This window comes from Theropithecus gelada, chromosome 3 (genome assembly GCF_003255815.1).
Source record: "Theropithecus gelada isolate Dixy chromosome 3, Tgel_1.0, whole genome shotgun sequence".
Taxonomy (NCBI): domain Eukaryota; kingdom Metazoa; phylum Chordata; class Mammalia; order Primates; family Cercopithecidae; genus Theropithecus; species Theropithecus gelada.
The window spans coordinates 73,602,946-73,624,910 of record NC_037670.1 but is presented as its reverse complement, the minus strand read 5'-3'; the positions used below and the strand labels follow the sequence as shown (position 1 = coordinate 73,624,910).

The 21,965-nt window shown below is 41.2% G+C and overlaps 1 protein-coding gene and 1 non-coding gene across 3 annotated transcripts in view; one reads left to right on the top strand and one right to left on the bottom strand.

Annotated features, from left to right (window-relative positions):
• The window catches only part of POU6F2 (POU class 6 homeobox 2), a 491,967-nt gene that overhangs the window by 323,019 nt on the left and 146,983 nt on the right, over window positions 1-21,965 (top strand). The window lies entirely within an intron of this gene.
• Window positions 20,553-20,666, bottom strand: LOC112621943. The gene has a single exon (XR_003118864.1). It is a non-coding gene; the product is annotated as a small nucleolar RNA SNORA20 (small nucleolar RNA).

The window sequence follows — 21,965 nt, the reverse complement described above, 5'->3', positions numbered from 1 at the left end:
TATTCATAGAAGGAACTGCAAACCATGTAAAGACATCCCAGTCTTGACAACCATCGCTGAATATATCCCCAACTCAACTTCCTCACAAATGCCCACAACCATTCCAAGTACCTCCAACCGAGGGCAGTGTTGGAGTGGGGGCAGGAATGGGGATCAATGTGAAAAAAGACAACAGAGGCAGCCACCTGCAGTTAAATATCTCAGTGAAACGTGTGATCAGAAGGACATGGTGTGAGGGCCTCCCCCAGGTGTGTCGCTTCCCATGAGGGGCCCTGGGATGTAAGTTTCATCAGTTTCATGGTGAAAAGGAGATTGCCAGCTCTGGCCCAACACACTTCCTAATCTAGAACCCACCCAAAGTTGGTACTGGACTACAGATGTGAATGAGAATTAAGCTCATGTTTCTAGGTAAAAATAACCTCAGAATTCCAACTGGAATATCAGAACGTTATCCTCAAAAACAATAGGACTTAGGGTTTCCATTCTTCCTGTCCCCTCCCCCATACCAGGCAGAAGAAGCAGAACGTCATCCAGCTCAGACTGGAGGCGATTGCTCCTGGGGGCAGCCGAAAAGGGTGGATTCTGCTCCACCAAGCCAGGGCTGAGGCACGGCAGGAAGTGGGCTCCCGGTGCCATGTACCCCACCCCATTCCAGGAAACATCATCTAACTGCCCATCACTAACTCACTTCCTTCCCCCGTGGGTGCCAGGAGTTGATCCGCCTACTTCCCTACCCACTTTTCACGTCAGCCCAGGGTTCTAATGGCCATTTTGGAAAGCAGCATCTCAGAGCTTCTCCCTCGGTGTCCTGTGACACAGCTGCACCCAGAGACACATGCCATCTTTATGAGTTTTTCTACACAGGTGTTACTACTAGCAAGCAGCCATTCAAAGTCTTCTTCTGTGTCACCCACCCTCCTGTTTGTTTTCCCCCCGTGTAGATAAAAATAAGCACTCCTGGTTATAAATCAGAATGAGGGGGAGGGAGTAGAGGGGCACAGAAGATAGACAGAACTAAGAGAGACTCAGCTGCCTTTGAGGAAACTCAGGACTTAGAGAGAGTCCAAGGAATTTTCTTTAAGGAGCAACGCCGGAGCCTCCACAAGTGAGGAGATGGTGCAAGGAATCCTACCTACCATTGTCACGCTGGGTGGACCGAGGTGGATGGAAAAACATTCACTCTCTGTCCACTCTCTTCCCTCTTCTACCTTCTCATCACTCAGTAGAGAAGAGACAGGGTAGGATTGGAAAGAAACTTCCTGGAAGAAATGAAGGAGTAGAGATGGTGAAGGAATCCCTAAAATAATGGCAATGGCCTCTGGCTGGGACAGCCAGTCCCCATGGCTGTCCACAAAGAAGACATGGGTAAGAAGGAGATTGCTAGCTCTAGAAACTCCACACCTTTAAAAAAAATTTTTTTTTCCTCAGGTTCACAAACTGAAGGGCATTTAAAGAAAACTGAAGGGCTAGTATAATGTCAAGGTTAACATTTTAATTGCATAAAACATGGAGAAAGCCTACGCTTGTCATTTTTACAAGGTTACCTTTCCTGTACAATGGAGGCTTTTATCCAACAACTATATACGAGTTGGTGACATGACATAGAATGTGACTTACATAAATGGAAGAGCTCACACTCTTTTTTCTCTATAGCTCCTCCAGAAGGCACCAACAAGTAGCTAAATTGTGGCCTTTTAAACCTTTTCTCGCAGATAAGAAATGCACATATATGTGTCATTTTGTAGTTTTGAATGCACAGGGCCTAATTCTCCTATAGTATGTCTGGCCCCTCAGTGCCCAGAGCTCCATCGACTTCAAAGAGGGTTTTGCAGGTGGAATGGCAGATAAGCGGTGGAGAATTTAGCTCTTTTGGATGATGTGATCACATAACAAAAGCCTGCCGTAACCCCACGAGAAGGCAAAGTTAAGGTTACTGTTGGAGCCTTAACTCTGAATTCCCTGAATCTAGGGCAATCCAGAGTATACAGCCCCACAGTGCAATACTTCACAGTGTTTTACAATGAGCAGAAAAAGAGAAAGAAAAAAATCTTGTAAAGGATGGGAAGCCTTTCAGATCTATGCATTGAATCTAATTTTTTTTTGAAAAATAACTTTCCAAGGTTGAAAAGTAGCTGAAGTTTCAACACGTTATACACACTTAGGAAATAACAGATTTATGTATAAGGCGTGGAAGGGATAAGTGCCCTTATTGATTTATATGCAAATGTCTGTCTAAGTTTTCATTTTATGAGACTCAGGAACACAAAGGAGATTGTCCCCCAGAAGCAAGACTTTTTAATAAAGACCCTCATTTTCGCAACCAGTGATAGGTATCCAAATCCTCAAGGGTTGGTGATAAACATTTGTCGTTGGTTTAAGTATCAAAATGAAAATGTGGTTCCCTTTAAACAGATCCTTTCTAAAATTAAGAAAACACCATTACACATAGGTGTATACTTTGTGATGCTAACAAATAACCATTACATGACATAAGTACAACGTACTAGTTTTGTTCTCCCAGCCAGGAGGAAGGCAGGACTATTGTCATCACCTAGAACTAAAAGCAAGGATTTTGCAGAATGAAAGGCAAGAGGGGACACCAGAACCAAGAGCCACTGAGGGAGGCTGCGACCCAGCGGCAGGGTGCTAGTGGAAGTCCGCTGCCTTGCATCAGAGCAGGGACCCCACCGGCTGCCTTCCCTTCCCCATCCTCTGTCCAAGACAGAGGTGAAGAGCTGCTTGGGAAGGGAGGGAAGAGGCATGAATGGCAACCTCAAGCCGACTTCCTTTGTTTCCAGTGAAAGGGAGTCATCCAGAATTGGGGGACACTTAGGAGGGTGATCCTCCAGGGAAGCAGGGCACATCCCGGTTAGATGGAGTCATCCTGGCATGCAGTTTTTAGCAATATTTCCAGAGAGCAGGAAGTGGGTTACCAAGTGGCTGTCCAAGATTCCAGCCAACCTCTCTCCTCCTCCTCCTCACTCTGTCAGTCAAAGAAAAGCACCAGCCTTCAACAGAAGCTGTGAGGGGCAAAAGATCCCTGACAAGGAAAAAAAAAAGTTCAAGGAGAACCCATTCACACTATGCAAAGTGGTCACATTGGGTACATGTTATACAGGCAAAAAGCAGCCAGGTTCTAAAAAATTTTAAAAACACCGAGTCATATCACCCCTCTGCTCAAAACTCTCCTGCGGTGACCCATTGCACTTCTCATCACCTCACCCTGTCACCGTCTTGCCCATCACACTGATCACCTTTTTACACATTTCGTAATGTACCTGCTTATGAAGCTCATTATTTACTCTCTGTCTTCCTCTGCTAGAATGTAAGCTCCGCATCGGCAGGGATTTTTGTCTGTTTTTATCACTGATTTGTCTCAGTATCCAAAACAGTGCCCGGCCCTTACTAGGTAGTCAATAAGTATTTGTTGAATTAATTAGTTAATTAGTGGATAGGTGGATAAATGATGTTACAACATTAGACCAGGCAGAAATGATTCAGTGATCTAGCTATGTAGGTGTAGGTATAAACAGAGAGAGACAGCAGTGGCTGCAGCTATAGATAAAGCTACAGGCGAAGGCTGTGACAGATAGAGACACAAATGACAAGTTGTAAAATAAAGGGACAAAGTATGCAAAGGCCAAATGAAGAATTTATCCTGAAAGTTTTTAAAAACATAAAAAATTCCTTACAAAAGAAATGAAAGACTACATGAAATTAATTAAACAAGACCTCAAAGAGGTAATGGCAACATTGAATGAAACTTCTAAAGAAAGAATTAGGGGCTACAGAAACACATTATGAATCAGAAAAACCTGATTAGAGAATGGAATAATAAATTAGAAACATCAATGAACAGAATACACATAGCTGAAAACAGAATTAATAGCCCTATATCTCTATGCAGTGAAAATAGAAGAAAAGGAATTGTAGATTAAAGCAACTCACAGAAGAAAAAGATACAAAGGATAGACATTGGTGATCCAACATAAATATACAGGAATTGATTTTCCAAAAAGAATGGAAGATGTAGTAGGAAAAAAACACCTGAAAATGAAGAAAGGACTGAATCAGCATGAAAAAATAAGTTCTGGGAAAAAATTAATAGTGAATCTTTGCTATAAGGCATGTTTTGGTACTGTTACTGAACTTAAAGGTTAGTTATTCAGGCATGCAGGTGTGAAAAGCAAGCTGTCTAGAAAGGACCAACGGTAAGCTGGTCTCCAGCTTCTTTACAGAAACACTCAGTGCCAGAAGACAGTGGTGCAAGCTCAATAAAGCTTCGAGAGAAAATGTGACCTAAGTATTTTGCACAAAGCCAGTCACCTAACCAGTAAAGCCACTACAGGAGTTCCCCACTTATCTGCGGGGGACACATTCCAAGACCCCTGGCTACCTGAAACCATAAATAGCATCAAACCCTCTGTATACTATGTTTTCCCTTATTAAGTTGAGAACTTTCACCTTTTCACTTCAAGTGAGCACTTTACTGCTTCTCTTTGGCAAATGTGAATGGCCAGCATCACTACTCTTGCACTTCGAGGCCACTATTAAGTAAAGTAAGAGTTACTTGAACATGAGCACTGCGATACTGCCACAGTCAGTCTGACAACCCAGACTGCTGAGTGACTAACAGGTGGGGAGTGGGTACAATGTGGATCTGCTGGACAAAGGGTTGCTTCACGTCCCGGAGGGGACAGAGTGGGACCGTGTGAGACTTCATCATGCCACTCGGAATGGCTTGCAATTCAAAGTTTGTAAAAGGTTTATTTCTGGAATTTTCCATTTAATATTGTCTGACCACTGCTGACCATGGGTAATTGAAACTGCAGATAAGGGGGGCTATTGTACTATGTGAGAACCCAGAGAACATAGCAATATTGAAAATCCACTCAATAAAGAGATGAGTGGAGAATCCACCTCACTCAGAGAAAACCGAAAGTTCTTTCCATGGTTTACAAGCTTCTGCCCCTTCTGGTTTCCCTTATCTTTCCAGCCCAATCCCCAACTCCATTCCTCTTGACCCATGCTGTCCACCCTCACTTCCCTCCTCCTAATCCCCAGACCCATCAACCCAACCACACCTGAGGCCTTGCACCATTGCCTCTGCCTCAAGGGTTCTTCACCACTTGTCTTACTCCCTCACTTATTTAATGAGACCTTCCTTGCTGCCTTACCTAAAATTCCAGTACCCCCAAAACCCTCTTTTTCTCTTCTCTGCTTGATTTTTCTCCTTGGCAATTATTCCCATCTAGCTTACTCTATCTTCTTTACATATTTTGTTTCTTATCTGTCTCCCGCAGACTAAACTATAAGTTCCCTGAGGACGTAAATTATTATCTGTTTTATTTTTCTTTATTCCTAGAATAGTGCCTGGAACACAGTAACCATTTGAGTATTTATTTAGTGAATAAATAAATCTAGCATCTAAGTCCATTCCTTCCCTCTCCATCCCCTTAACATTTTTGAACCAGAGTGAACCTAGAGGGTAAAAGCAGTTAAACGGAGGGGTCTGAAAACTAAATCTTATCAGGGCAATCTGATGAATACCTAGCCTTTGTGTTAATTAACCCTAAATATATTAGAAGAAATGTCAACAATGACTTTTCAGATATTGCTACAGAAACAGAATTTGAACACTTAGAGAAAGGTAAATTTTCCGTTTTTCAAGAAAATTATCTTAGCGTCGGAGCTAATGATGGAATCAGCGTCTTCATAAATGCGGAGCTTCCCTGCCAATGGAGATTGTGAAAAAGATGTCGGATGTTTGCTATCAGGGACCCTATGGGAGAAATCCCTACCATATAAAGGAATTCTAGTCCAGAGAGCCCCCAACTTCTTCTGCTTTGAGATTCTGTGATGCTATGCACACATGATATTCTGTGATGCTCTGCGTGCAGCTTCAATTGTTCTATTGTGTGTGACGGTGATTTGGAGACATTTACATTTGGGAACTGTGACTGTACCTCTGCCTGCAGGTCAGGTCCCTGGCTTCCCCACCCAGTTCCTACTGGCTGCTCTTTGAATCACAACACTCCCGGCGTGTAGGAGTCCAGCACAGTTGGTTGACTGGCCTTTCTTGAAGAGATTTACAATTCAGCAGTAATTCAAACAGGAGGAATTCATTTGCTGTAATTGAGCAAGCAGATCATCACCTATTTCTTTTGAAAATTGTCATTAATATGATCTTCAGGCAACTCCTCCCAGCTAGGCATGGGCCTTGGTTGAAGCAAGCTTCAATATTTCTTTGATATAAGGGTAAAGGACCTTATGTGAATGAGCTAAAGATTCTAAAGAGCATTGAATTGGTTTAGGGCATTTTGGTGAGAGGGCATTTTTGCTGGGAGTGGTGAGGAAGAGCATGAAACAAACATTTTTATTTGTTTGCTTTTCTGTTTCATCGTTCTTATGTTCCTAATACTTATGTTTTATAAAGCTATTGCTGTTTCTGAGTCCAGTTGACAAGTTATAGAATTCATAAGAACATTCCATGCCACAGTCAAAACATAAAACATTTATTCTTACATTTACAAAAACATATTTTCTGTTGGAAGCTAAAATAATCACACTTTGATTCTAAAGGATACACGAACTAAACTCTAGCAAAGGCATTAAAGAGATCTAAAGCTCTAAATAAAAAAGAATTGTTCCCAGTTATTTAGAAATGTACCTGCTTAAGCCCAACTGAGGTAATTACTCTTCTGAACTTTAAAGTAGATAACTTTAAAAAAAAAGAAAAAAAAACCTCTTAGTCATGGCACCATGACAGTAAAGAACGCTGAAAGATGGTCTTCAGGTGATCACAATTAAAACATAGCAAAACTTCAACCTCTGTGGTCTTACCTGTAACACTGCACTGTTACACATAACATTTCACAGCGTTTCCATAACTTGAGATTTATGATGCTGTCAATTTTAGTATCATGCTTTACAACCATAGAAAGAAAGTTTGTGCTTCCCATTTGTTGTTGAGTAGGGGATGGCTGCTATGTATAGCTATGTAGAGGTTAGGATTTTTGAGGAAGGCTTGCTTCTCTAATTCTATCAAACCTAGGAGATAATCTTCTTTTCACTTGTAAACATTTCCTTAACATTTACAGTGTTAATTTTTCCAGGAAGCATCCATTCTCGAGGGTCACTGCAGGAAGGATTTTCCTGGCTCGGCTTGCAGCTGGTCATTGACACAAGTCCCTTAAGTCATATGTGCATATAAACCACCAGGGGTTTTTGCAAGGGTTAGGGGAAGTATATTAAGTGTGATACATAATAGGTACTCAATGAATGATCCACAAACATTTTGATTGCATTAGTCTAGTTTGTGTTTTTGGGCCAGTGAATCTGTATTGTTAGAAAAATAAATGGCCACTGGTTTATGGTCAGTTCCCACTCTCCTTTATCCTCTGGCAGGCAGCCTTACTATCTGAGTGGCCCCTCATCATAGCTACTAGAGCAGGGCAGCTCTGCTTTAATACTCTTTATTCCATTCCCCTTTCTCCTTCAAACTCCCCCACTTATCCCATGGATCTCTCCCTTAAGTCCTGGTTGGAGTCTCCAATAGCAAGAATGGCAGTAGGCTGGGGAGAAAGAAAAGGAAAGAATGAACACTTTCAATGTTTCTACTTCATGGGTGACATTGACCTAGGACTTTACATGCACAACTTTACTTTGGCTTTTATAACACCCATGTGGAGTGATGAATTTTTTCTAATTTTATAGACAAAAGACCTAAGATTTAGTTAGGTCCTGGAAGAAATGAAGTTTATTTGTCCCCAAATTAAATGGCTTATCCTTTTAATATGCTTCTCCTGTGAGAAAAATTCTGCCAGTTAAGATGAGAGAAGTTGGTTGGGAGCAACTTGAGGAGGCCCTTCCTTGAGTTTAAGTTTGATTTAGCACTGTGTTCCAATAGTAATATTCGTAGCAGTAGGAGTAACAGCAATGAGAGTGGTCACAGACCAGGAATAATAATAGTAACAGTAGTAATGGCGGGAGTAGAAATCTCAGAAATAGCATGCCTCAGTCTGTTGACAGGGTTCAATATTCAACTTGCTATCTTTTCAGCATTCCTGTTTTAAATGCCCAAACCGTACCATTTGGGTCACCGGGCTGACAGATTTGAATTTATTTTGTTTCCAGGGAGCCTCTGAACACTGGCCGGAACTCAGTATTTTGATTTCCTTTTTTAACTCTAACACTAACAAAGCGTAATTGTGATCTTATTCAGAGCTGCATGTGACACTCATCCCCAACATATCCAAGGACCCACATGTGAATGTCTGACAGCAAAGGGTTTGGACGTCAGACCCCTGAGTGTTCACCCAGTACCCACTGATCGCAGTGTGAGTGTGTCTCACCTCCAGAGTGTGGGGCCAAGCAGCTCTAGGAATGCCCAGCAGTTCCCATGCTTGCCAAGTTCTTCGTGCTGTGATCCATGTAAGACTTATGTCTTGGGAGCCCCTAAATTGGTGTAGCACACAGTCTGTGTATCATCTCCTCTGAAAGACTTTAGGTTTCCTAGTTCCCTTCCTAAATGGATCTTCAGATTTTTAAAGTATTTATTTATTTATTTATTTGTAAGACAAGGCAACAGGCCCCTTCATCCTATTGCTACACTTTGCTGTTGCTGGAGGGAGATGAAGTCTTACAATTATGAATTTCAAAATAGAACTTGATTATATTAACCGCCTAACAATAAAAGAGAAATAAACTCATGTGGATGTGAGTCTTTTTGAATATCCATTCTCTTTCAATTCTTTCACTTGAAAAGTGAGGGGCAAAATCAGAAACATAGCCTGAGATTAACAAAAGCTTCCCAGTGACATGGGATTGTCTCAGCCTGAGAGGGAAGACTCTGATGTTCTTCCCAAGGGAAGGATCAGGACCTCACCTTCCTTCTCGAGATAAGCCAGGTGCTTTACTCCAGAGCAGGAATTTCTTTTTCTCAAATCCCACCCCCTCCACAGTAAGTCATCCTTTATGCTACAAGGAAGTAAGTGTCGCTGAGCTGCTTAACCTGTCCTTGCCATTGGAGGGGCAGTATCTCTCAGAGGACACCCTAGCTCAGTGGCATGTAAAACTGACTCCCGGTCAGCTGAGCCTGCACTTCACCTGCCAACATGATTGGCACTCGCTGATGGCTTGTAAAAAACCAGCACACACCCAGAGGGAGCTGTGTCCTTTCTAAAGTGGATCCCTCTTTCATATTCCAAGTTGACTTGGAAGTCATCACCGGTTGCCTGGAACATAGTAGGCTCTCAGTAAATACATGGTGCCTGAACAAATGAAGATGTATTCACAACTCAGTTTTTGTACCAAAGATATTTTTCAGTTTTAATAATTTATAGTCAAAAGCTAAAACATAATACATTACCATGGGGATTTCTTTTCACTTACTTCTTTTATCTTAGACAAAATGGTTATTTAAAAAGAAGCTTTGGAGGCCTTCCTAATTATATTCCTCACTGAATCATATGTTTACAGTGATTTTAACTATTAGGTCCAGAACTGCCTCCAGAATTCTAAGCCAATGAATGACCCACCTTGGCATAAGTGATTATTGGTTCAACATATATTCAAAATGTATCAGATAAACAATCCTACCTTCTTCTCTGTGTGCACTTGAGCAAATCATTCAGGGTCTCTGGGTCTCATTTTCTTTATTTCTCAAGGGTAAAATTGGGTTTGATGAGTTCCAAGGACCCTGACAGCTCTAATTCTCATACATTTGGCAGAATGCTGGCAAAGGAATCCTCAAATTACTAGTTGCTCTTTCACTGTGGTGAGCCTCTTAAAGAGTTTGCCCTTCATTTTCCCTTTTCTTCCCAGCCTGACTGTCTCACCAGTAGGAAATGTTTTTTGCTTGGCACTTACAAGGGTTTTTTTTCTCTCTCTTCCCACACTAACCCTATTGCTGTCTCATGGTTTGTAAATACTTCCAAAGAAACACATGCTCAAACACGTTGATAATTTTCAGGCTAGCTACATATGCCACCAAACTGTTAGATTTTTGAGGGTAAGAAATATGCCTGATTTCTTGTGATATTTAGGCACCCAGCACAGTGCCAGGAAACCAGGAGAGACCAGCACTACTCACGTATGGACCAAAGACCCCGCACCAGAAGCTTGTTTAAAGGCTGCCAATTCCTCAGCCCACCACAGGGCTACGTAATCAAAATCTGCATAGGCGGGGCCCAGGAATCAGCATTTTTACAAGCAGCCTAGGTGGTCCCTCTGTACCCTGAGGTTTGAGAGCCTCTGCAGTACACAGCCAATAAATATGTGCTGAATTTCCAAAGAAAGGGAAACTTACCCCTCTCCTCAGCAAAGGTCTTAGATTCACAAAGACAACACCAGGGAGAAAAGGAATAAAGGCACGGAAGAAAATACAGTGCACTTAACCCAGTAGCTCTTATGTGTCTGCTGCAAAAGAACCCCTCTGCTCTCTTAGGAAAAAAACAAAGCAAGGCTCAGTTCCTCTGAGGTTAGTGCAATCACTACATGACTTGTTCTACTCACTGTCACTTTCAACTTATTCATTAAGGTTGGTTCTTCCCTTACCTCCAAGTGACAACTCAAGGAAGTCCTGTAACATCCCTGGCTACTGCTAGGTAATATAAACACTAGTTTGCTTTAATAAGTAGAATGCACAGACCCAGGTAATAGTCAAAACTCCAACTTGGGACCGGGTACAATGGCTCACACCTGTAATCCCAGCACTTTGGAGGGCTGAGGCGGGAGGATGGCTTGAGCCCAGGAGTTTGAGACCACCCTGGGCAACATAGTGAAACCCCGTCTCCAAAATAATTGCAAAATTAGTTGGATGTGGTGGTGCATGCCTGAGGTCCCAGGTAGTAGAGGGGCTGAGGCAGGAAAATCACTTGAGCTTGGGAGTTTGAGGCTGGGATGAGCCATGATCATACCACTGCACCTCAACCTGGTGACAAAGGGAGACCCTGCCTCAAATAAACAAAACAAAACTCCAATTTGATTTGAGGTTTCAGACCCCTTCACCTCCCACATCCTACATCTCAACCAAATTGTAAGCAGAAAGCCTGTAACGGGGAAAGGGAATCTCTCTTTGTTCCCCACCTACAGTTTCAGCTCCTCCTCCTCTATCTTTAGTTTCTGACCCTTTCAGAGAAAAAGAAAGCAGGGACAGTTCCTACTGACGAGCACTACTGTTGGCTGGCTTCACACTCACTGGACTTGGAGATATTTACAGATGACTCTTTCTGGGGGACGGTATTGTGGTTTTTTTGGAAACCTCCCAATCCTGGCCTCTCAAATACAGATCCTTTAATGTGGGTGATGCCCTACCTCTAAATTCTCCATGCTGAGATATGTTCGCCCCTGCACGGGACTCTCTCAGACACAATCTCAGGTGGGCCACACTAAGGTTTTGTCACACATGTGGCCCACATCCAGCCCCGAGGAAATTCTCATGCAAGCCTCAAGTGCCAGCCACCAGGGCCACAGTCTCTCCTTAGCCTCCCTGTTAGAGCAGCTAACCAGCCTGTCTTTTTACCTGTGGCATTTTCCAACAGGAGGCCAACACAGGTCTGATGTGACTCCCTACTGCAGGAACACAAAGCAGCTCCATGGAAGTCCCCTTTTCTTGGCGTAAAATGAAGAGGAAAGAGACCCTACTCCTTCAGAGAATGGAACTCATGGAACACCAATAGCTCTTTCCAAAATTACTATTTAAAATCATGTTTCTGTATAACATAAACAAAGCATTAAGAGATGTCTACCTAATTCTCAGACAGCCTCTTTGCATCTTGGTTCAGCAATGCACTATAGTGTCTGATCTTAAGGCCCATAACAGATTGAGACTAGGCTAGACTATTTAAATATGACTTTAAGCCAGCTCAGAGGGTAACCTCCCATCAGATAATATGGCTTACACCTTGAGCTCACTCAGAATGAACCTCCATGGGGCAGAGGGGCTTTAACTCTTCCCACCTGGGAGGTCCAGAGGCTAGATAAGAATTCTCAAGACCTGACTGAAGAGAATAAAAAACATCAAGCAGCCAGAGTTCCCTCAACCACCTGTGGCCCACCTTCCAGATTCTGAAGCTCCATCAGAAGACCTACCTCTCCCCATCAGTGGATGCCAGGAAGGGCCGTATATTTCAGGGACAGATGCCCTTCATCCGGACCTGTAGCCTGGTCCGCTGCAGATGCTGTCAGTCATCAGGTGGGCAGGTGTCTCTGGATGAACTTCAGAGGAGTCTGAAATCCCTTGAGAAATTATGTTAAATTTATAAGTATAAAAACGTCTCTCGGTAAAGGGTACATATATTTTTTATCAGACTGTCAAAGGGGTTCATAATCCCAAAAGTGCTTTTGCAGCCCTAGAGTTTCAGCATGGTCTGAACTAGGACAGTAGTGTTCTAATATTGGCTAACAACTATTAATATAAAAGACATACAGTAGTTCCTGCTCTTCTGAGGTGACACATGTTCCAACACCCCCAGTGGTTACTGAAGCTACAGATAGTACTGAACCCTCTATATACTATGCTTTTTCCTATTCATACATACCTATAAAGTTTAACTTATAAATTGGGCATAGTAAGGGATTAACAACAGCAATTTTTGGTCGAGTGCAGTGTCCCATGCCTGTAATCCCAGGACTTTGGGAGGCTGAGGTGGGAAGATTGCTTGAGGCCAGGAGTTGGAGACCAGCCTGGCCAACATAGTGAGACCCTGTATCAACCAAAAATTTAAAAAATAAGCCAGGCATGGTGGCATGCGCCTCTAGTCCCAGCTACTTGGGAGACTGAAGTGGGAGGATCGCTTGATCCCAGGAAGTCAAGGCTGCAGTGAGCCATGATCACACCACTGCCCTCCAGCCTAGGCCACAGAGTGAGCTCTTGTCTCAAAAATAAATAAATAACAGTTCTTCTATTACATAGTACAATTATAATATAACAATATACTGTAATAAAAGCTGTGTGAATGTGGTCTCTCACTCCCTCTCTCAAAATACTGTAATCTTTTCAGACCCCAGGTTACTGAAACCAAGGAAAGAAAAACCACAGATAAGGAAGCACTACTGTATGTACCATAACCAGGGCATCACTTCATTACACCTACTATGTGTAAATGGGAGTGGAAGAGGCTGCCCAGAAAAAAGAGCTGAACTTTGAAAGAAGGATAGGACAATGACAGAGGGAAACAGAAGGAGGGGAAACTAAGGGGTCATTTCAGAAAGCAGAACAAATCATGAGCAAAAGCCAGGTGTGAGTGTGAAATGACATACAATGGGCAGCTGGAGTGTGAGGTTACACCCAGAAGAATGTTGGCAGCTAAAACCTGAAAGTAGGCTTGGAGCAGAGTCGTGAAGGATTTTGATGTGAAGGGAGAGGATGCGTACTTTTTCTGGAGATGTGGGCAGACAGTGAAAATTATTAACCAAGAAGAAATATTGACATATCTCCTTGTGCTTGAGCATTTGCATGTCTATTTTCCCAGATAGGATGTGAATGAAGTGCGGGAAGGCAGAATCACAGTTGAAGTTATGTTTATAAGTTCAATTGCCTGCACATTCCCCAGCATAACACAGGTGCTTAATACATTTTTAGAGTAAGGAGAGAAGATGCATTGAAAGGAAGGGAGGAAAATGGAGGAGGAAGAAAGGAGGAAGAGAGAGGAAGAAAGAGAGGTAGGGGAGGAGGGAGCTGTACTTTAAGAAAAAAAAAATTATATATATATATATATATATATATAGAGAGAGAGAGAGAGAGAGAGAGAACAGCAGACTATTATGTAGGTCCAGACAATGAGAGCCTTCATGAAGTAAGTATCTTATAGTTTGGAGTTGCTATCTTGCCATAAAACTCAGAAATTCTCATCCTCCTCTAAATAGCTTTTCTATAAACTGTTTGAAATTAGTGTTAAATGTTCTAATTCATTGTGAGTAGAAGGGATCTATGAGTTGCTTTACCTGCCCTGTTAGCGAATCTGTGCTCATCCATCCTATACTTTTGCCTGGTTCCCCTTAGGGACAGAGCATGCAATTGCAGATGGCCAAGAGTGGAGCGTGGCCAGCAGAAGAGAAGTGAGTAACCGACCCATGGGCCTCACATGCACCGTACGCTTCGGCCCTTCTGCCGCCCGCTTGCTCAACAGGGCAATGTGTTTGTTATGCCTGGCTGACTTTTACATCCTGCCAGCCCAGACATACTAAAAACCTGACCTTCAACTCAAACCCTCTTAATCCATATGCTCTATTATGTGTCTCTCCAGATTGAGTGGAATTTGGGTCAGCCCTTGGTTAGGATGACATTTTTCACTCCTCTAAGATTATGATTTAATCTGTCCATCTCAGACCTACCTGCAGTACTTTTCTGTTTATCCAGATAACCTTTCAGGGCTGTCTAAGCTTGTCATTTCCTCTTTGACCACATTTCATATACATATTTCCTGCTGAATTCCTATAGCACACCTTCAAATCCTGAATTCTTAAGTGTTGTTCATTCACTTCCTTTAATAACTTGCTAGTTCATAAAATTATTTTACAGAATTTTTAGGATATGGCTCCAGATGCATCCAGGTGGCTGCCTTGGCCTGTACAGTTATATATTTTCAAAAAAGGAACAAAAGAATTTGATTTTTTAGAAAAATAAATCTATACCATTCCCCCAAATTAACTGCAGCTCCTTGCAGGCTCAGAGGTCACAGGATTTAGAGGTAGTCTCCTAGAACCCTGAGCAGTGGATCTTGTGAACCTCAGAAATTCTCCAATGATCTCTCTACTTTTGTGAACTTAACCAAAACAACCACATGATACATGTTAGGTAAGAAGAATAAGCTGAAGTCATCAAGTGGCCAATCAAATTACAGCTCCCAACAATTATAATTCCTAATTACTTAGTGAACATCTGCTATATGCAGGTTGCTAAGAGAGAAGACAGGAAGATTAAAAAAAAAAAAAAAAAAAAAAAAGTCCTGCATAAAAATGGTTACTTTCCTTAGGGAGCTAGTTGGTAAAAGAACCATCCAGGGACACATTAATTGTGGTGCAATGCACAACAAGATGTTCCCTCATAGAATTTCAGGAGAGGGGGCCGTTCATTCTGGCTGCCATGGATCCCAGCAAGTTCCAGTTCCCACGCAGGGTCATGTTGCCAAACCTTCTGGATGTGTGGTTGTGTTTTGTTTTGTTTTTAAGAAAAATGGCCAATGCGTATTTTGTGGAGGCTCTCCTGATTTTTCATTCTTGTCAACCAATTCAAGCTTTTTTGAAGCCCCGATTCCATGTGTGGAAGCAGGACATTCCCATCTGCTGGCTGTGGATGGCCATGGACCATCAGCTTCTAGCTCTGGACCAGAAGTGAGGTTCTCAGAAGAGGTCAGGGTGTTTCTAGAAAAGTGGGTTGAAGTCAGAGTGCCCTCCCTCATTATCTAATATTGGGCTGAGCACTATGGTTTAATTCCTTGTGCTGAGAGATATCATATTTCCCTCTTTTAAAAAAATTAATAGGATAATCCTATCTGTGTTTTGCAAAGATAATTCTGGTGGCAGATAGGCACTTGGCAAATGGCTTGATAACATTCGTTAATTTAATGAATGAGAGAGAGAGTGAGGAAGGCAAGAGATTAGAGGACAGTTAAGAGGCCCTTGAACCACCAGGGATGGTGGCTCACACCTGTAATCCTAGCACTTTGGGAGGCTGAGGCAGGTAATCACCTGAGGTCAAGAGTTTGAGACCAGCCTGGCCAACATGGTGAAACATCTCTACTAAAAATACAAAACTTATTCAGGCCTGGTGGCGGGTGCCTCTAATCCGAGCTACTTGGGAGGCTGAGGCAGGAGAATTGCTCGAACCCAGGAGGCAGAGCTTGCAGTGAGCCAAGATAGCGCAACTGCACTCAAGCCTGGGCGACAAAAGCAAAACTCCATCTCAAAAAAACAAAAACAAAAAAGGGCTCTTGCAATGATGCAGGCAAGACATAATGAGGTTAAAGGGAAATGAAAATGGAAAAGAAGTGACAAATATGGAAACCATCTGAGGGGCAGAGTGAGACCTTTGAGGAGGTCACTAATGTGGTTCACCAAACTTCCCTGGTTCTCCCCTTCTCTGAGAGTTGACGCTTTGCCACTTCCTGGTCTCCTTGCATTCAAGTGGTGCCACGTGACCAGTGCTGGCCAATGAGTTTCAAGAGAACGTGATGGGGACTACTTCTGGCCCAGAGCATTTAATTTCCACCCTCAAAAGCTCTCTTTCCTTCTGGTAATGTTCAAGATAGTAGGTGCTCCACCAGCTTGGCCACCTAAGTGACTACAATGAGCGAGCCCCCTGATGATTTAGGACACGTAAAGAAGTAAACTGTACTGGGATTTCGAGGTTACTTGTTACCAGAGCATAACCTAACCTATCCTGACTGATCCATTTCTGTTTGCCCCTTTTGTCCACATTGCAGTAGACAAAGTAAAAATAATACTGTTTTACTTCTCATAAGCAAGACCAACCATCCTGGCCGAAATCGACGAGACATTTGCAGAAAACATTTGTAATTATATAGGTGATGCAACCATATTACATCCTAGCCCCATTAGTAGTCCAGCATTCTATTGTTTTTTAGGAATTTTCTCAGGATTCTATTTTCGATGACCCTTTTCTCACAGCAGAGTATAGAATTAATGTAATTATTTTGTTAAAACTGTCAGTTGCCTTCTTTTTAGCTTAGTACATATGAAAGCCTTTAAAATGAATGCATGAATTGAATGACTGATTTGCACATCAATACAAAATAACCAAATTACTCATCCAGTATCTTCATAATCCTACTAAAGAATTCTATTGTAGAGATAGAAAGAGAAAATAAGAGTGAGAATAATAATAATATTTATGATATGAGTAACTTTTACCATTTAACACGAGTAACATTTTGCTATACAATTAAAATCATTTTTATTTCAGGTTTCTTCTCAAAGAATCTGGAACAGAATTACAAATCTGGCAAAGGTATATTTTGAATCCTATATCTCAAAATATAAAGAGGTGTAGTTTAAGAGAAAGTATCACAATTTATTGTGTATCCCAAGCAAAACTAGGATCCACGTGGTCCTAGAATCATGTCTTAGATTTCATCTGTAAAGTGAGGAAATATATGCTATCTCCTCTTCTTAAAAACTAAGCAAGAGCCAATGAATTACGATCTGGAAACCCTTTTTGGCAACCCTGAAGTTGTTGTGTAGGAATAAAATTGAATTGCCTGTTTAGGAACTTTAAAGTTCAGCCTAGATAAGAAAGATTCGTGGCGATATGAGGGCAATTAAAGAAAGAACATAGTCAGATCCTTAAAAAGAAGTCCCTTGCTGTATACTCCAGCTTCCACAGTCTTCCAAAGGAATCGGCCACCGCATCTTTGTCACTTAACTTTTTTTAATCTGAACTGACAGATCACTGGAGAATAACTGTAGGGAATAATCCCCACACTGGCACAGGGGGTGGATTAAATCAACCATGAAAATAAGCACTGGCCCATGTGTCTATAGCCTAAAAGAAATTTGAGTGAGCATAGTGCTGTGTTTAAACCAGGCACAGTAGCCACTGAATTGTCAGTAATGTTTTCTCCTACAAATCTCCATTTGAAGGGAAAGGCAAACACTGATCCTTTGATAGCCAGGGTGCATCTTGCTTTGTCTGCTTAATTTAAAGAATTATTTTATTAACATAGGAATATAAACTGAGCATACTTCTCCCTTCCCCCCATACATGTAGCATAACTTTTAGTGAATATGGCTTATGGGTTCTCTTCTACCTTAATTTTTATAAAAGTAAAAATATCCCTGGAAAACCCATGCTCAATAAATGTTAGCTATAATTTTAAACCTTTTAACCTCGAAGGTGGATTGGCCTTCTAAGAAATCATCAAAGATGTAAATAGGTCTTTTTCACATTAATGGAGGAAAAATAATGGGATTGAATGTGACATGAGCACTTTTATGGGTTGCTTCCTATCTCACCCAAATGTATATTCTGTCCTTAAACTCGTTTGGTTTCAAAAAGACAATGAGGCATAGACAGTGAATCTCAGACTTCTCAGAAAAACAACAGCCACCACCACTTGATTATCCACGTATTGGAGAATTTTCAGAGCACAGAGAACTGATATCCAAGGAGAGTCCCATTGTGTCTGCCGTGTTCTTCACCAATCCTCTGCCAAACTCCTTAAGGAAAGAATACTACCAGTTCTTCTGTGAGTAAACTGTACTGGGATTTTGAGGTTGCTAGATTCTCTGAAGGATAAATTTGGTCCCATCTGCTGAGCAAACAGATTTCAAATCAAGAATCAATGTTTCCATAAACAGTCTATGGATTCCTTTCAGGTTATCCAAACATCAGTTAAGCAAAATCAAGGAACCTGTAGAATCTATCCATCAGAATTCAATCAAAATGCCCACCTAAACCCTAGGAGTTCTAATTTTTTATTGTATTAACACCTGGAAAATACTTGAAATTTGATGGGAAAAGGCAGAAGAGGGTTATTTAAACTTTTTGTCTTAAAGAAGATCTTATTAAAATGTTTAGTATTGATAGAACTGCATTTTCTTCTTTAACTCATGCTGTAGGCTTATTCAAGGAGCAGAATTTCCACACCAAGCTCCTCACAGCTGAAACTCCATAACAATGATGCTTTCCTAGAGCCTGGGGAGAGTTCAGCTAAGCCCCAGGTTATCCTAGTTGGTCAGAAAAGTCCCAGCTCCAGTTTCCTACCTTTGCACACTTTAAGACCCTTTTTTGTGTTTCTTTCACCTTTCCTACCAGACTATCTGAAATACTTTGCCTTCATGAAAACTGCATTTATTAAGAAATTCAGGCCGGGCGCAGTGGCTCACACCTATAATCCCAGCACTTTAGGAGGCCGAGGTGGGCATATCACAAGGTCAGGAGATCTAGACCATCCTGGCTAACATGGTGAAACCCTGTCTCTATTAAAAATACAAAAAATTAGCCTGACATGGTGGCGGGCGCCTGTAGTTCCAGCTACTCGGGAGGCCGAGGCAGGAGAATGGTGTGAACCCGGGAGGCAGAGCTTGCAGTGAGCCGAGATCATGCCACTGCACTCCAGCTTGGGTGACACAGGGAGACTCCGTCTCAAAAAAAAAAAAAACAAAAAACAAAAAACAGAAATTCATATGCATATACCTACTTAACACATACTTACATTTTAACACATGTATATTTTTTATCAATCAAGGATGATTATTACCTTCAAAGTTTCTCTTTAGTGTGAATTTGCCAGTTTCATCACACTGGATAAGCTTGACATATGAATTAACACATGCAGTCTTATTAGGAGTAAACAAGAATTTCATTAGGCAAGCTAGGTATGTTGGTACATGCCTGTAGTCCCAGCTACTCTGAGAGGATCGCTTGAGGCCAGGAGATCAAGGCCAGGCAGGGCAACAGAGTGAGACCCCCCCTACTATAAAAAAGCAAAAGAATTGTATTAAGTTTATTTTATATTGAAAATAGTTCATCATGTCCTCCAGACATCCTGATATAAAATATATAAATCATATATATATAAAATTATATGTGTGTGTATATATATAGACATATGTATAAAATTTCTTCATTTATAAAATGCTCATGTCTGACAACAAAGACAGTGACCTACAGGTTATTTCTAAGTGGGCCCTCCCAATAATATTAGTTCCATATATGTATGCATTAGTTTGTGTCAAAAAAAAAAAAAAAAAAAGATGGCGTTCCAAGGTCAAATGAGTTTGGTTGGTATTGGATAGAAAATGTTAATCACGTTTCTTTAATGCTGAAATTCTACCCATTAATATTCTAATGCTCACTGGATTTCCAAAAATAGGATGAAACATCCAGTATCTCCAAAATAATTTTTTTGGCCATTGGACACTTTTTTTTCATGGAGCATATGTGGGAACTAGCATCCTGTGGAATAGTCCTAGGGAATATTTCTTCATCTATCAAGAACAAATGTCCATTGTTGACTTTTCAAAAGAAGGTTCATGCCACAGTTGGTATCATCAGTGGAGCCAAAGATGAATTTGGTCCCGTATAGGGTCTAGATCTCAGCCTAGGGCAACAAACTCAATTTAATTAGTGTCCTAGGCTGGATCAGAATATCACAATGCTGACTCAAACTGAAGAAGATAGATTATAAAACCAGAATGCCCGTTTTAATTTACAAAGAGAAATATAATTGTCAAGGGGCACTAATATTATTGCCCTTTGGTCAACACCTTCTCTGCTTATAAAGGACGATTCCATGAAAATCCTTATCTTGTCAGAAGGTTACAAGATGAGTATAAATACAGGACTTGACACGTCAATTTGTTCAGAGATATAATGGCCACATGTGTCTACACAGTGGGATATGCCTGCCAGTTGGACCAGATAGGGCATGGCCTCTGACCATCACTCCAACCTCAGAATTGGCTTCTCTGATGCCATCTTTCTGTACTTCTAGTAATGACTAACCTTCGTCTGATAGACATTTAGTTTCTGTCAATATGTTAAAACCCTCACCAATTCAAGGATATTTAGATATACTAGACAGAAACAATGTCTAGTCCATGCAGAAGAGATGAAATAACCAGTGTCCCAATATTATTTTATCCCATGTGTATAATTGCTCATATTACTGTGAGACTATAAGCAGCAAATAAATGGGAAGCCATCTGTGTCTTTAACATGGCTTGGTGTAATATATATATTATATATAACATTGTAAATATGTATAAAATATAATTATATGGTATATAATATTGTAAATATATATAATATATATATACTTTGATTCTTAGAAGTTATTTGATTCTTAGGCACGGAAGTCGCTTCCCCCTTACGGAAAGTCAAAATGTTTTGGAGTTTATGCCCAGTCCCCAGCTGGAATCAGTGACTCACTGGTGTTGGGAGGAGTCAAGGGAATAGATGGACCCTGTGAAGCAGGATAAGCCCCAAGGTGTCATTTATGCTTCAGAGCTCCCTGGAATCAGGATGAGGCTGGGACTTGCCCTGAAATCCTGCCTTTGCTTGGCTTCTTGCCCTCTCATCCTGGTGTCCTCACCCCTCTCCTGGTTTTTCCTGGGAGCCCTTTAAATCATTTGTGCTCAAATCCTTAGATCAGGGTCTGCATCTGAGAGAGTCTGATTTAGCAGTCTTACTTTATAAGGTTGTTGAAAAAACCAATGAAGAGATTAATGTCAAATGCTTAAAACAGTGCCTAAAATATAGGAATTTGCTGTTATCATATAAAATGTAGCCATAGTTTTGAAACTAATTTTTGTTTAAATTTTTTGTCAGTGTGATACATGCATGTGGTTAAAAATCAATTGAATCCGGAAGGCTTCTGAAAACATGCTAAGTTCTCAGCCATCCTCCTCTCCACCCTCAGGATTACTCCCCGGGGGAATCACATTTAACCACTTCTGGTTTTAGGCTTTCTGAGTTTACCTCCGTATTTCCAAAGACTTCCAATTTATCTCTGTCTTTTATTAACTTGTATCATCTGTTCATTTCCTGCTATGGAGTATGAGGGTTTAGTTCACTTACATCTCTCACTGTCTTTATCTCCCTGCTCTGAAGAGAAGCATGGCATTATTTTTAGTTAACTGTATAATTTTAAGTAGCATATTTAAGTCTCTATTTGTTCTGTCATCTACAGAGCCATCTTTTTACTCTCCATGTAGTGCCCCGTCCTCCTTTTCCCTCCTCCCTCCCACCAAGTTTTCCCTTCCACATAGTCAAAGATGATAGCTTTTGTGTTCTCGTGAAATCTTTCATGCTTTATTATTGTTAAAAATTGCAAGTCAGTAAACACTCTTGACTTTAATATAGCTACCTTATTATTTCCTGCAGAGCCAAAAAAATATGCAGTGATCAGGTGTTCCTCTCAGTGTGGATTTTAGTGCTACTCAAAGAAAACATCCAAGTGCATCATCCTTTCATACTCCACCAAGTGCTCAAAATCACA